Here is a 9,359-nt window from a genome sequence, read left to right on the forward strand (position 1 = left end):
CTGGGCCAGGAGATGGCTTTGGCCATGTCCACTTGTGACTGGACTTGCTAGTGCCCCTGGATTCTGTCCCTCTGGAGGGTCAGTCACGGTTCCTCTGTCCCCCAGCTCATCCTCACCTGGTGCCACCTCATGCCCATTGGCACCCGCAGTTTCAGTCCTAAACTTGGAGCAGGAGGGCAGGCTGCCCCCTGTGGGTCCCAGCCCATTTGCAGATCGCTTATTCTCTTTGGAGAATTGGTTTCTGCTTTGCTTTTTGACGTTTCTAAGTTCCATGCACTAAGCCTGCAATTTTTCATGCACATATCCACATGAGTGACATCATCCAGGCCCAGAGAGAGAACACTGTCTGCACCTGGGAGGCACCGCTAGGGAAATATCTGCCCCTACAGGCCAACCACTATTCTGACTGGAGATTAGTGCTGCCTACCCTTGACCTTCATGGATGCGGAAGCAGCCAATAGGAGCTCATTTGTATCTGGCCTCTCTCACCACACCTCATGCCTGTGAGCATCCCTTCTGGGTCGGTGCATCAGCCATTGTGTGCTATGGTATTGTTATACAATATTGCAAGGTAAGCATACGCTCTGTAGCATTTTGGAAAATTTTAATTAGTTGACAACACTTAAAATTCAAGAGATTTTACACAAAAATACAGATATCTGACTTCTATGGAAATATTAAGAGCTCTGGCATCAGGGCCTGCATTCCTGTGCTACGGCAGATGGTGGCGCTCAGTAAGGCGGCCTCCCATGTGAGCCACAGTCCCCACCATGCCCTATGGTGGGCCACAGCTGGGAAGGCTCACCCACATGCATTGCCAGTCCAGGCTTGCTGGGCATCTGGGCTGTGACCCCTGGAAGGTCTGGAAGGGATCATCTTACCTCCTCCAGTGTGGTTGATCAATTGTAAGAAAGATCTCAAGTCCCTCCCTTCCCTGTGCACATGTCCCTTCACAATGGGACCTGTGTCCTCCCCTCCAGGGGGATCCACTTCTCCACCTCTGGAATAGGGACTTGGTCTTGTCACTTGTTCTGTTAGCAAATGGGACACTGGGGCTTGTTCTCTCATGCTGCAAGGCTGTCATGGGAATGAGCCCCGTCACCTGCTGCTGAAGGATAAGAAGACACATGGAGAACTGAGGTATCATGGCCAACAGAACTGCCAACTGTCAGACATGGGGGTGAGCCATTCTAGAACTTTCTTCTGACCTGGGAGAGCTCAGCAGATCCAAGTCAGGCCAGCACTCAGATGACCCATAGAATGGGGTGCTAAATAAAACTGTGGTTGTTTTGAGCCATTAAGTTTTGGGATAGTTTGTTCCGCAGCAGATGTTAGCTGATGCATCATGCTCGTGCCAGTGAGCAGACTTTGCCCCCAGGGGGTGTTGGAGAAGTTCCTGCTCCTTCTGACAAGGTAAATGGACCCCGTTCCACAACTCCCAGGGGACTGTCCAGCCCTCTCCATCCCTTTCCACAGATGCCCTGCTCCAATGCCTAGCTGATAGCCAGCCTGTGCCAGGAGACCTCGGGGCTCCTCTGCTTCTACAGGACGGGTTCAGTTGACTAGCACTGGGCACTTGGGAGGGTTTTGAAAAACATGCCATTGGGATGTCTCCACCACATCACTCATAACTCCTCCTGGTGCTCAGAAGCCCCCCACCTCCACTGTCCACACTGCTGGGCTGGTCCATCTACCACTGGCCTCACATATGGCATCCCCCCACAGGCACTGTGCCCCTGGGCTGCTATGGGCCCAATGCTCCTGCCCAGCCAACCTGGCTTTCAGGTGCCCTGGGTGCCGCCTCCTCAAATCCTCATCTGGGCCTCTGACTGACTCATGGCCAGGGGCACTTTTTGCCTTTCTAAATATTGACAACTACATGGTGTGGGCTCTGACCAAGCAGAACAGACACAGTGGGTGTCAAATGCCAGCCTGCTGGTGTCCCAACTCCTCCATGCCAGTTCACAGCACATGCACACACAGGCATACAGACACACATGTCTTCACATGCACACATGTAACACCCTCCCATGCACACACCACAGATGCACATGCACGCACACAGACACATGCTCTGCTGCGACCCTTCCACTTCCTTGGGGCCACTTCAGCAGGTCTAACTCCTGCCCCTGTGGCCACCTCTCCTGTAGGGCAGGTCAGAGTGGATGTGGCCTCAGTTTCCTCATCTGTGCTTGAGGAGGATTGGACCAGCTGTTTTGTGAGGCACTCTGGCAAACTAGCCACATTGTCTGGGGCACTTCCTTCCTTCCTTTACAACCACCAGTTCCTGGGCCTCAGTTTCCACATCTCTGTAACGGATCTCCCAGCTCAAAGTCTGCGTCCCAGTGCACTGAGCGTGTGTGCAGCACCCTGGGTGGCAGAGGGCCAGAACCATGAGCCTGAGGGTGTGGGTCTTGGAGAGCGCCCCACCTGGGCCTCTCAGGAGGCCTGGGGGGATGTGGCCGCACGTTGTTCTCACGGAGCCCAGACCAGGTCAAAGCCTTTGCACACTCTAATTCCTTGCTGGAGCCTCTCACCTGCCTCACCCAGATAGTGCCTCAGATTGGGATCCCTTAGTCCCCGGGGAAAGCTCCCCTGGCCTCCCAGAACAGGTGAGATGCCCACCTGGGGGCCTTATAGGCCTGTGCCCATGGCTGGGCCACCTCGGTAGATTGGTAGATCTGTAGCTGATGACCTGATGGGCCTGCCTGTCTTCCCTGAGACACAGCTCTGTGCAGGCTGGGCTGGCTGTTTCTGCTCACCCATGCATCCCCAGAGCCTGGCACTGCCTGCCACGGTAGGTGCCCATGACGACTCACTGGCTGGGTGGAGTGGCCCAGCGGTGGCTCCTGGCCAAAAAGGGGCTGGGAGGCTCTGCAGCAGGCACCCCGTGTGACTCTCTTCCAAGGCTGCTTTGGCCCCACCAATATTTCTGGGCTTTGCCAGGGCGGGAGACGTCAGCTGAACTGAGAGGGATCCTCAAAGTGACAGGTGCTTCTTAGCTCCGGGCGCGCCCCAGGCCCAGGCTGAATTGGCTGGTACAGCAGTCCCTGTTTCCTGGGCTAATTAGGGAAAGACGGCTGGGAAGGGAGGGGCCAGAAGTGGAAGATGCTCTATTCTGGGCTCAGACCAAAGGCAGCAAGGCTCACTTGTGAGAATGGTGTGTGTGTGTGTGTGTGTGTGTGAGAGAGAGAGAAACAGAGCGAGACAGACACAGAAAGGGAGAGGGATCAAGACAGAGAGGAAGAGACAGAGAGAAAGAGGGAGAGACAGACACAGAAAGAGAGAGACAGAGATGGAGGGAGGGTGTGTGTGTGTGTGTGGATAGAGGGGCGTATGTCTGGATTGCACACGTGTGTATGTGCTGCGTCTTTGTGTATATGTAGGCATATGCCTGGATACATACTTGTTTCCATGTCTTGTGAGTACATGAGTACATTTGTGCCTTGTGTGTCACTGTGCGCTTGTATCTGAATCTGCATCCATGCTTTTATGGTACGCACACTTGCTCCTGCATGCATGTTTATTTCTGTGGGTGATGTTTGCACTTTGTGTATCTGAGTGTGTGTGTATGTGTGTGTGCGCGCACGCAGCACTGTGGTTCTATCCCTGCGCCAGAGTTTCCATTTCTATGCGAGGACTGGAATTGTTGTTCTTGGTGTGGCCCCTTTCCACCCCGTTGGTTCCCCTCTGGGCCAGATCCTCTGAGGAAGGACAAGGCCCCGGGGCGATGGCCTCCTGATTGCCCCATAGGTCATCTGGCTCCTGCCCATCCTGGGGACTGGGCTCCTGGTCATCTGCCTGACCCCAGGCCTGGAGCCTGGTTCCCACATCATGGGCACGTCACAGCTTCAGCAGACGCCATCAGGCTGCAGCAACGGTCCCTGTATGAACCCCATGGACACCCCTCTTGATCCTCTTTCTTAATAAGGGGCCTACAGAACCCTGGATCTTGCTGGGTCATCATGTCCTATATTGTGGCCATTTTGTGAGTGATAATCCCATGCGGCCACAGGCGCTGACTAGGACTGTGGTGGGCAATTGTGCCAATGCTGCTAAGTCTCGTCCGCAGCTGCACTGTGCCCACCCATACCTCTGCCTGGGATATGCTGAGGGAGCTGTGTGGTCTGGCCAAGTCCCTGGAGCCTGGTCTGCACAGTGGCGCTGCCCTCCTGGCCAGAGGAGGGTGCAAGAGGGAGCTCTGCCCTTTGGAGGCCTCGCTGGCATCTGTGAGCCCTGCTTGGCTTAAGGCACTGGCTAGGCAGTGCGGCTTGTGAAAGGGCAGGGAGAGTAAGCGAGAGGGTGACGGAGAGGTGAGTGGGGAAGAGGACAGCAGGTGTGCGGAGCAGGACTGGGGAGAAAGGTGGGCTCTGGGGTGGGGAGCCAGAGGTGTGCACTCATTGTGGGTGCCTTTCCTCTCCTGGCTGTGTTGGAGGAGGGAAGTGATGCCATGTGGAGGCCAAGGGGGTGGCTGCAGGGGCCCCGTGAGAGAAGATGGTGGCTGGCACTGAGGCTGGGGCTGGACAGTGTTGGGGTGGGGTTCGAGGTGGGCAGGGGCAGGGAGGCAGCAGGGAGGGGTGGTGCCTGGTCCTTTGGCACTCACACAGGGCCCAGCTGCTCGTTGGCTGTCGGGAGCATTCTGGGCCTGCCTGGATGGGCAGGAGGTGGCCCTTGCCTGGGGAAAGGCCTCAGCAAGATACCAGCTGACCATCCCTGGAACAGCCACCAGTGAGGGTGAGTCCTCAGTTTCCACACTAGAACAACAGGAGGAGCAGCCCCCAGGGGCAGGGCGGGTGATGGGATGAATGGTAATGGGGCTGGGGCCCAGTGTCATCAGGCTGGGCACTGTAGAGGACTCAGTGGGGTTGGGGTGGGTGGCAGGTAGGCACCATGGGTGCCAAGGAGACTCTGACAAACCCCCTTCAGTCAAGTAGGGTGGCAGAGCCAGTATGGACAGGGGAGTGGGGGGCTCTGGCAGGGGCAGCTCAGGGCCAGGTGGGCAGCCGCTGGAGCTGAGTTTGGGGACAGATGATGGGACGGCTGTGGCAGAGTCAGCTCAGCCTCTGAGAGGACAGGGATCTGGGGTGGGGGCTGCAGTGCTGGCCTCCCTACCTCTCCCACCCCACACCTTCCCCTTGCGCTCTTGGAGCAGAACATGGGCTCCAGGCCCCCATGGCCTGTCTCGGGCTTCGCCTCATAACTCTTCGTGGCCAGGGTAGCTGCTCCTGCCTTGGGAAGACTGCTCTTTGGGGCACCAGGCCTGACCTGAAACCCCCACCTGGAACCTGACTCTGTGCAGCCAGAACCAGTGGCCCACATTCCTGGAGCCTCAGGTCCCATCCTGTTGGGTGCCAGACACCGTCCTTTCGGGTGCCAGACAGCATCAGGTCAGACACACACCAGCCTGGTGCTCAGAGGAGTCCCTGTGTGTGGGGCGGTGGCATCCTGCCGTCATGAGAAACCAGACTCTACCACAGCTAGCAGGGGCCCTTGGCTCCTGGGAAACCCCTTTACTCCCTGATGCTCTCACCTGTAAAACTGGGGGCTCATGGCATAGGGCTCAGAGGTAAAGGGGAGCCCTGTGAAACCCTGGTACATGGCACCAGTCAATATCAGCTGTCCGGTGACCTCGTCTTTCTCCTGCCTGGCCTCTCCATGAGCCACCAGGGATGGTCTTTGGGGGGATTTGATAGCCTGGTGATGGGAAGTTTTATGCAAATGAGACCTGAATTGGGCGTGCGCTTCCTCTTCCTGTGGACAGGATGATAATTAGGGAATCCGTATGGAGGATGTTAGCTTGTGAAGGCCCTTAGATACCAGGGAGTTTGGGCATATTGTTGGGCTAATGGGGAAACTGAGACTCAGGCAGAAAGCCTCCAAGGCCCCAGGCCTCCTCCCCTAACAGAGGGCGGCCTGTTTGTAGTTCCCATGAGAAGGAGACTCCTGGCCTGAGGTCCTGCTGGGAGCTGCCCTTCTTGAAAAAGCCCCTGCCAGGAGGCTACAGATGAGTCAGGACAGGCGCTGCCAGCCCCGGCTCCCGGCTGATGGCCGTCCTGTGAAACAGACCTCGGCTGTCTCTCCAAAACCGACAGTTATTGCCACAGATAAGAGCAGAGTAAACATGAAATCCTTTAATGCATTTGCTAACAGCTGTTCTCTGTTTATCGACACCAGGTCAAGCGGGAACCTTGGCTCTATAAAGCCGGGATGCTGGGCACGGGTTGCCGCCTGCCTGCACTCAGCTGGGCAATTTTGGCCAAGCCCAGGCCTCTCTGGGCCTCGGTTTCTCCATCTGTGAAACAAGCGGTCCCAATGTGACGGCCTAGAAGGCGCAGGCATCCTGTGAGCTGATGTGTGAGGACAGGCAGCGCGTGCAGGTACGTGACGCACGCACACACAGACTCACTTGGGGAAGTCAACTGTCAAGCTCAGTGTTTTAAAATGTGCTTATTTATTTGGCTTGTTTGTGCGCCATCTCCTCAGCTGCCTTTATAAATATTTATCAATGTTTTTGCAGTGACATTTCCTGGGAGGAGGTGAGAACCAGCAGAGAGGAAAGGATGTCAGAGAGGAGCTGACAGGTGGAGGGCCCCCAGCCAGGGAAGGAAGAGGAAGACAGGGTCTGGCTCCAGGGGGATAGGGGCAGTGACGTGGGGCCTGACCTAGGACTGAGAAGCTGGGATTTGAAAGTGGGACCCAAAATTCAGGGCATCAGGTAAGGATGAATCAGGACTATGAAGAACCAAGTAACCTTGGACAAGGCCTTGGGCTTCACCATCCACAGCTACTTATTAAATAACAACACTTAGCATTGACTTGTGCCTGCCAGACACTGTTTTCAGTATTCCCTTATTTAATCCTTATAAACAACTCTGATGAAAGGACTGCAATCCTCCCTGTCCTACAGATAAGGAAATCAGGGCACTGGGATTTAGTTACCTGCTCAATACACACTACTTTGAAATCCAGAGCCAGGCTGTAAACCCAGGCAACTGGTTCCAGGGCTCTCACATAGCCACTTAGCCACTCCTTAGCCAGCACTCCATCCTGGGCAGATCATTTGCTTCTTTAAACAAATGTCCCTTACAGCCTGCTCCATACCTGGCCAGTCCCAACCTTGTTCCTGACCTTGAGAAGCTCAGGGAAAGTTGAGCATGAGAATGTTGTTGTGTAGTGAATGTTCAGAGAACATTGGGAGGGCGTTTAATCCTCACCCAGGTCAGCAGTGGCTAACTGATCTTGGCTGGCCCAGGAAAAAAGTGTCCTCAGCCCAGAGTGGAAAGGAGAGGCCTGGTAGCAGAGGGATGAAGCTGGAGGATGTGGCAATCAAAGAGAAATCTGGTGTTGAGCCTAAGGAACAGAGAGGAGAGAGGTAGAGGTTGTATCAGCTAGCTTTTGCTGTATAACAAACGACCCCAAAGCTTCTAGGCTTAGCACAACCACCAATTATTTAGCTCATGATTCTGTGAGTTGGAAATTTGGACAGGACGGGCTTTGCTCTTCTATTTTTTGGAGGTAGGGTGTTATAATTTTACTCATTTATGAATATTATTTTCTTGGTCTTTTGAAAAAAAATTTTAGTTCTAATTATTATGGGTACCTAATAGATGTGTATATTCATGGGGTATATGTGGTACTTTGGTAGGCACACAATGTGTAATAACCACTTGAGGTAATTGGGGTATTCATCACCTCAAGCATTCTTCATTTCTTTGTGTTAGTAACACTTCAATTCCACTCTTTCAGTTATTTTAAAATGTACAATATGCTATTGTTGACTATAGTCACAATATGACTGTTGTGATATCAATTACTAGATCTTATTTATTCTAACTCTATGTTTGCACCCATTATCCATTCTCACTTCTCTTCCCTCTCCCTGCTACCCTTCCCAGCCTCTGATAACTGTCATTCTACTCCTTATTTTCATCAGTTCAGTTGTTTTAGTTTTTAACTCCCGCATATGAATGAGAACATACAAACTTTGTCTTTCTGTCTTTCTGTGCCTGGCTTATTTCGCTTAACATAACGTCCCCATTTCCACTGAGGTTGTTGCAAATGACAAGATTTCATTCTTTTTATGGCTGAATAGTATTCCACTGTATACATGCACCACATTTTCTTTCTTCATTCATTTGGTGATGGACACTTAGGTTGTTTCCAAATCTTGCCCATTGTGCATAGTGTTGCAGCAAACATGAGAATGCAGATCTCTCTTCAATATACTGATTTCCTTTCTTTTGGGGCTTGACTCTTCTTCCTGGGCTCACTCACTTGTCTGAACGCAGCTGGGATGGTGGGGCCTTTCTCCAGTCCCTCCCCTTCCACCACGCTCTCCCTGGCTTCCTCACACTCTGGTCACAGGGTCCCAAGAGACTGAAACACACAAAGGCTCCTGAGGTCTTCGCTTGGAACAGGCGCCATGATGTTTTCCAGTACATTGTATTAGCTAAAGGGTTTGGGAAATAGAGCCTACTCTTTGGTGGGAGGAGCTGCAGAATCATATTGCAAAGGATGTGGGCAGAAAGAGGGGTGAGAATTCACCCATTTTTGCATCTCCCTTACAGATCACGTATAGTTATGCAAGTCAGAGGGGAGGTAGGAAGGAGTTGTGGCCAGATTCCATTTAGGATACAATTGCATTGGAGGTGTTGATGGTGTGTCCCGAATTGGTGGGTTCTTGGTCTCACTGATTTCCAGAATGAAGCTATGGTCCCTCACAGTGAGTGTCACAGTTCTTAAAAGATGGTGTGTCTGGAGTTTGTTCCTTCAGACATTCAGATGTATCTGTACCCTATTCCTTCTGGTGGGTTTGTGGTCTCACTGTCAGGAGAGAAGCTGCAGACCTTCGTGATGAGTGTCACACCTCTTAAAGGCAGTGCGTCTGAAGTTCGTTCTTTCTGGTGGGTTCATCCTCTCGTTGGCTTCAGGAGTGATGCTGTAGACCTTCATGGTGAGTGTTACAGCTCATAAAGGCAGCCTGGACCCAAACAGTGAAAGAAGAAAGCTTCCACACTGTGCACGCCTGTACCAGCGGGTTGCCACTGGCTACCGCTGGCAGCCTGTTTTTATTCCCTTATCTGACCCCACCCACATCCTGCTGATTGGTCCATTTTACAGAGAGCTGATTGGTCCGTTTTACAGAGAGTTGATTGGTCCGTTTTGACAGAGTGCTGACTGGTGTGTTTATAATCCTTGAGCTAGACACAGAGTCACAGAGTGCTAGTTAGCTAGATACAGAGTACCAATTGGTGTATTAACAAATCTTGAGCTAGACACAGAGTACTGATTGGTGTATTTAGAAACCCTGAGCTACACACAGAGTGCTGATTGGTGCATTTACAATCCTTGAGCTAGAC

This window comes from Mandrillus leucophaeus, unplaced genomic scaffold (genome assembly GCF_000951045.1).
Source record: "Mandrillus leucophaeus isolate KB7577 unplaced genomic scaffold, Mleu.le_1.0 Scaffold121, whole genome shotgun sequence".
NCBI lineage: Eukaryota > Metazoa > Chordata > Mammalia > Primates > Cercopithecidae > Mandrillus > Mandrillus leucophaeus.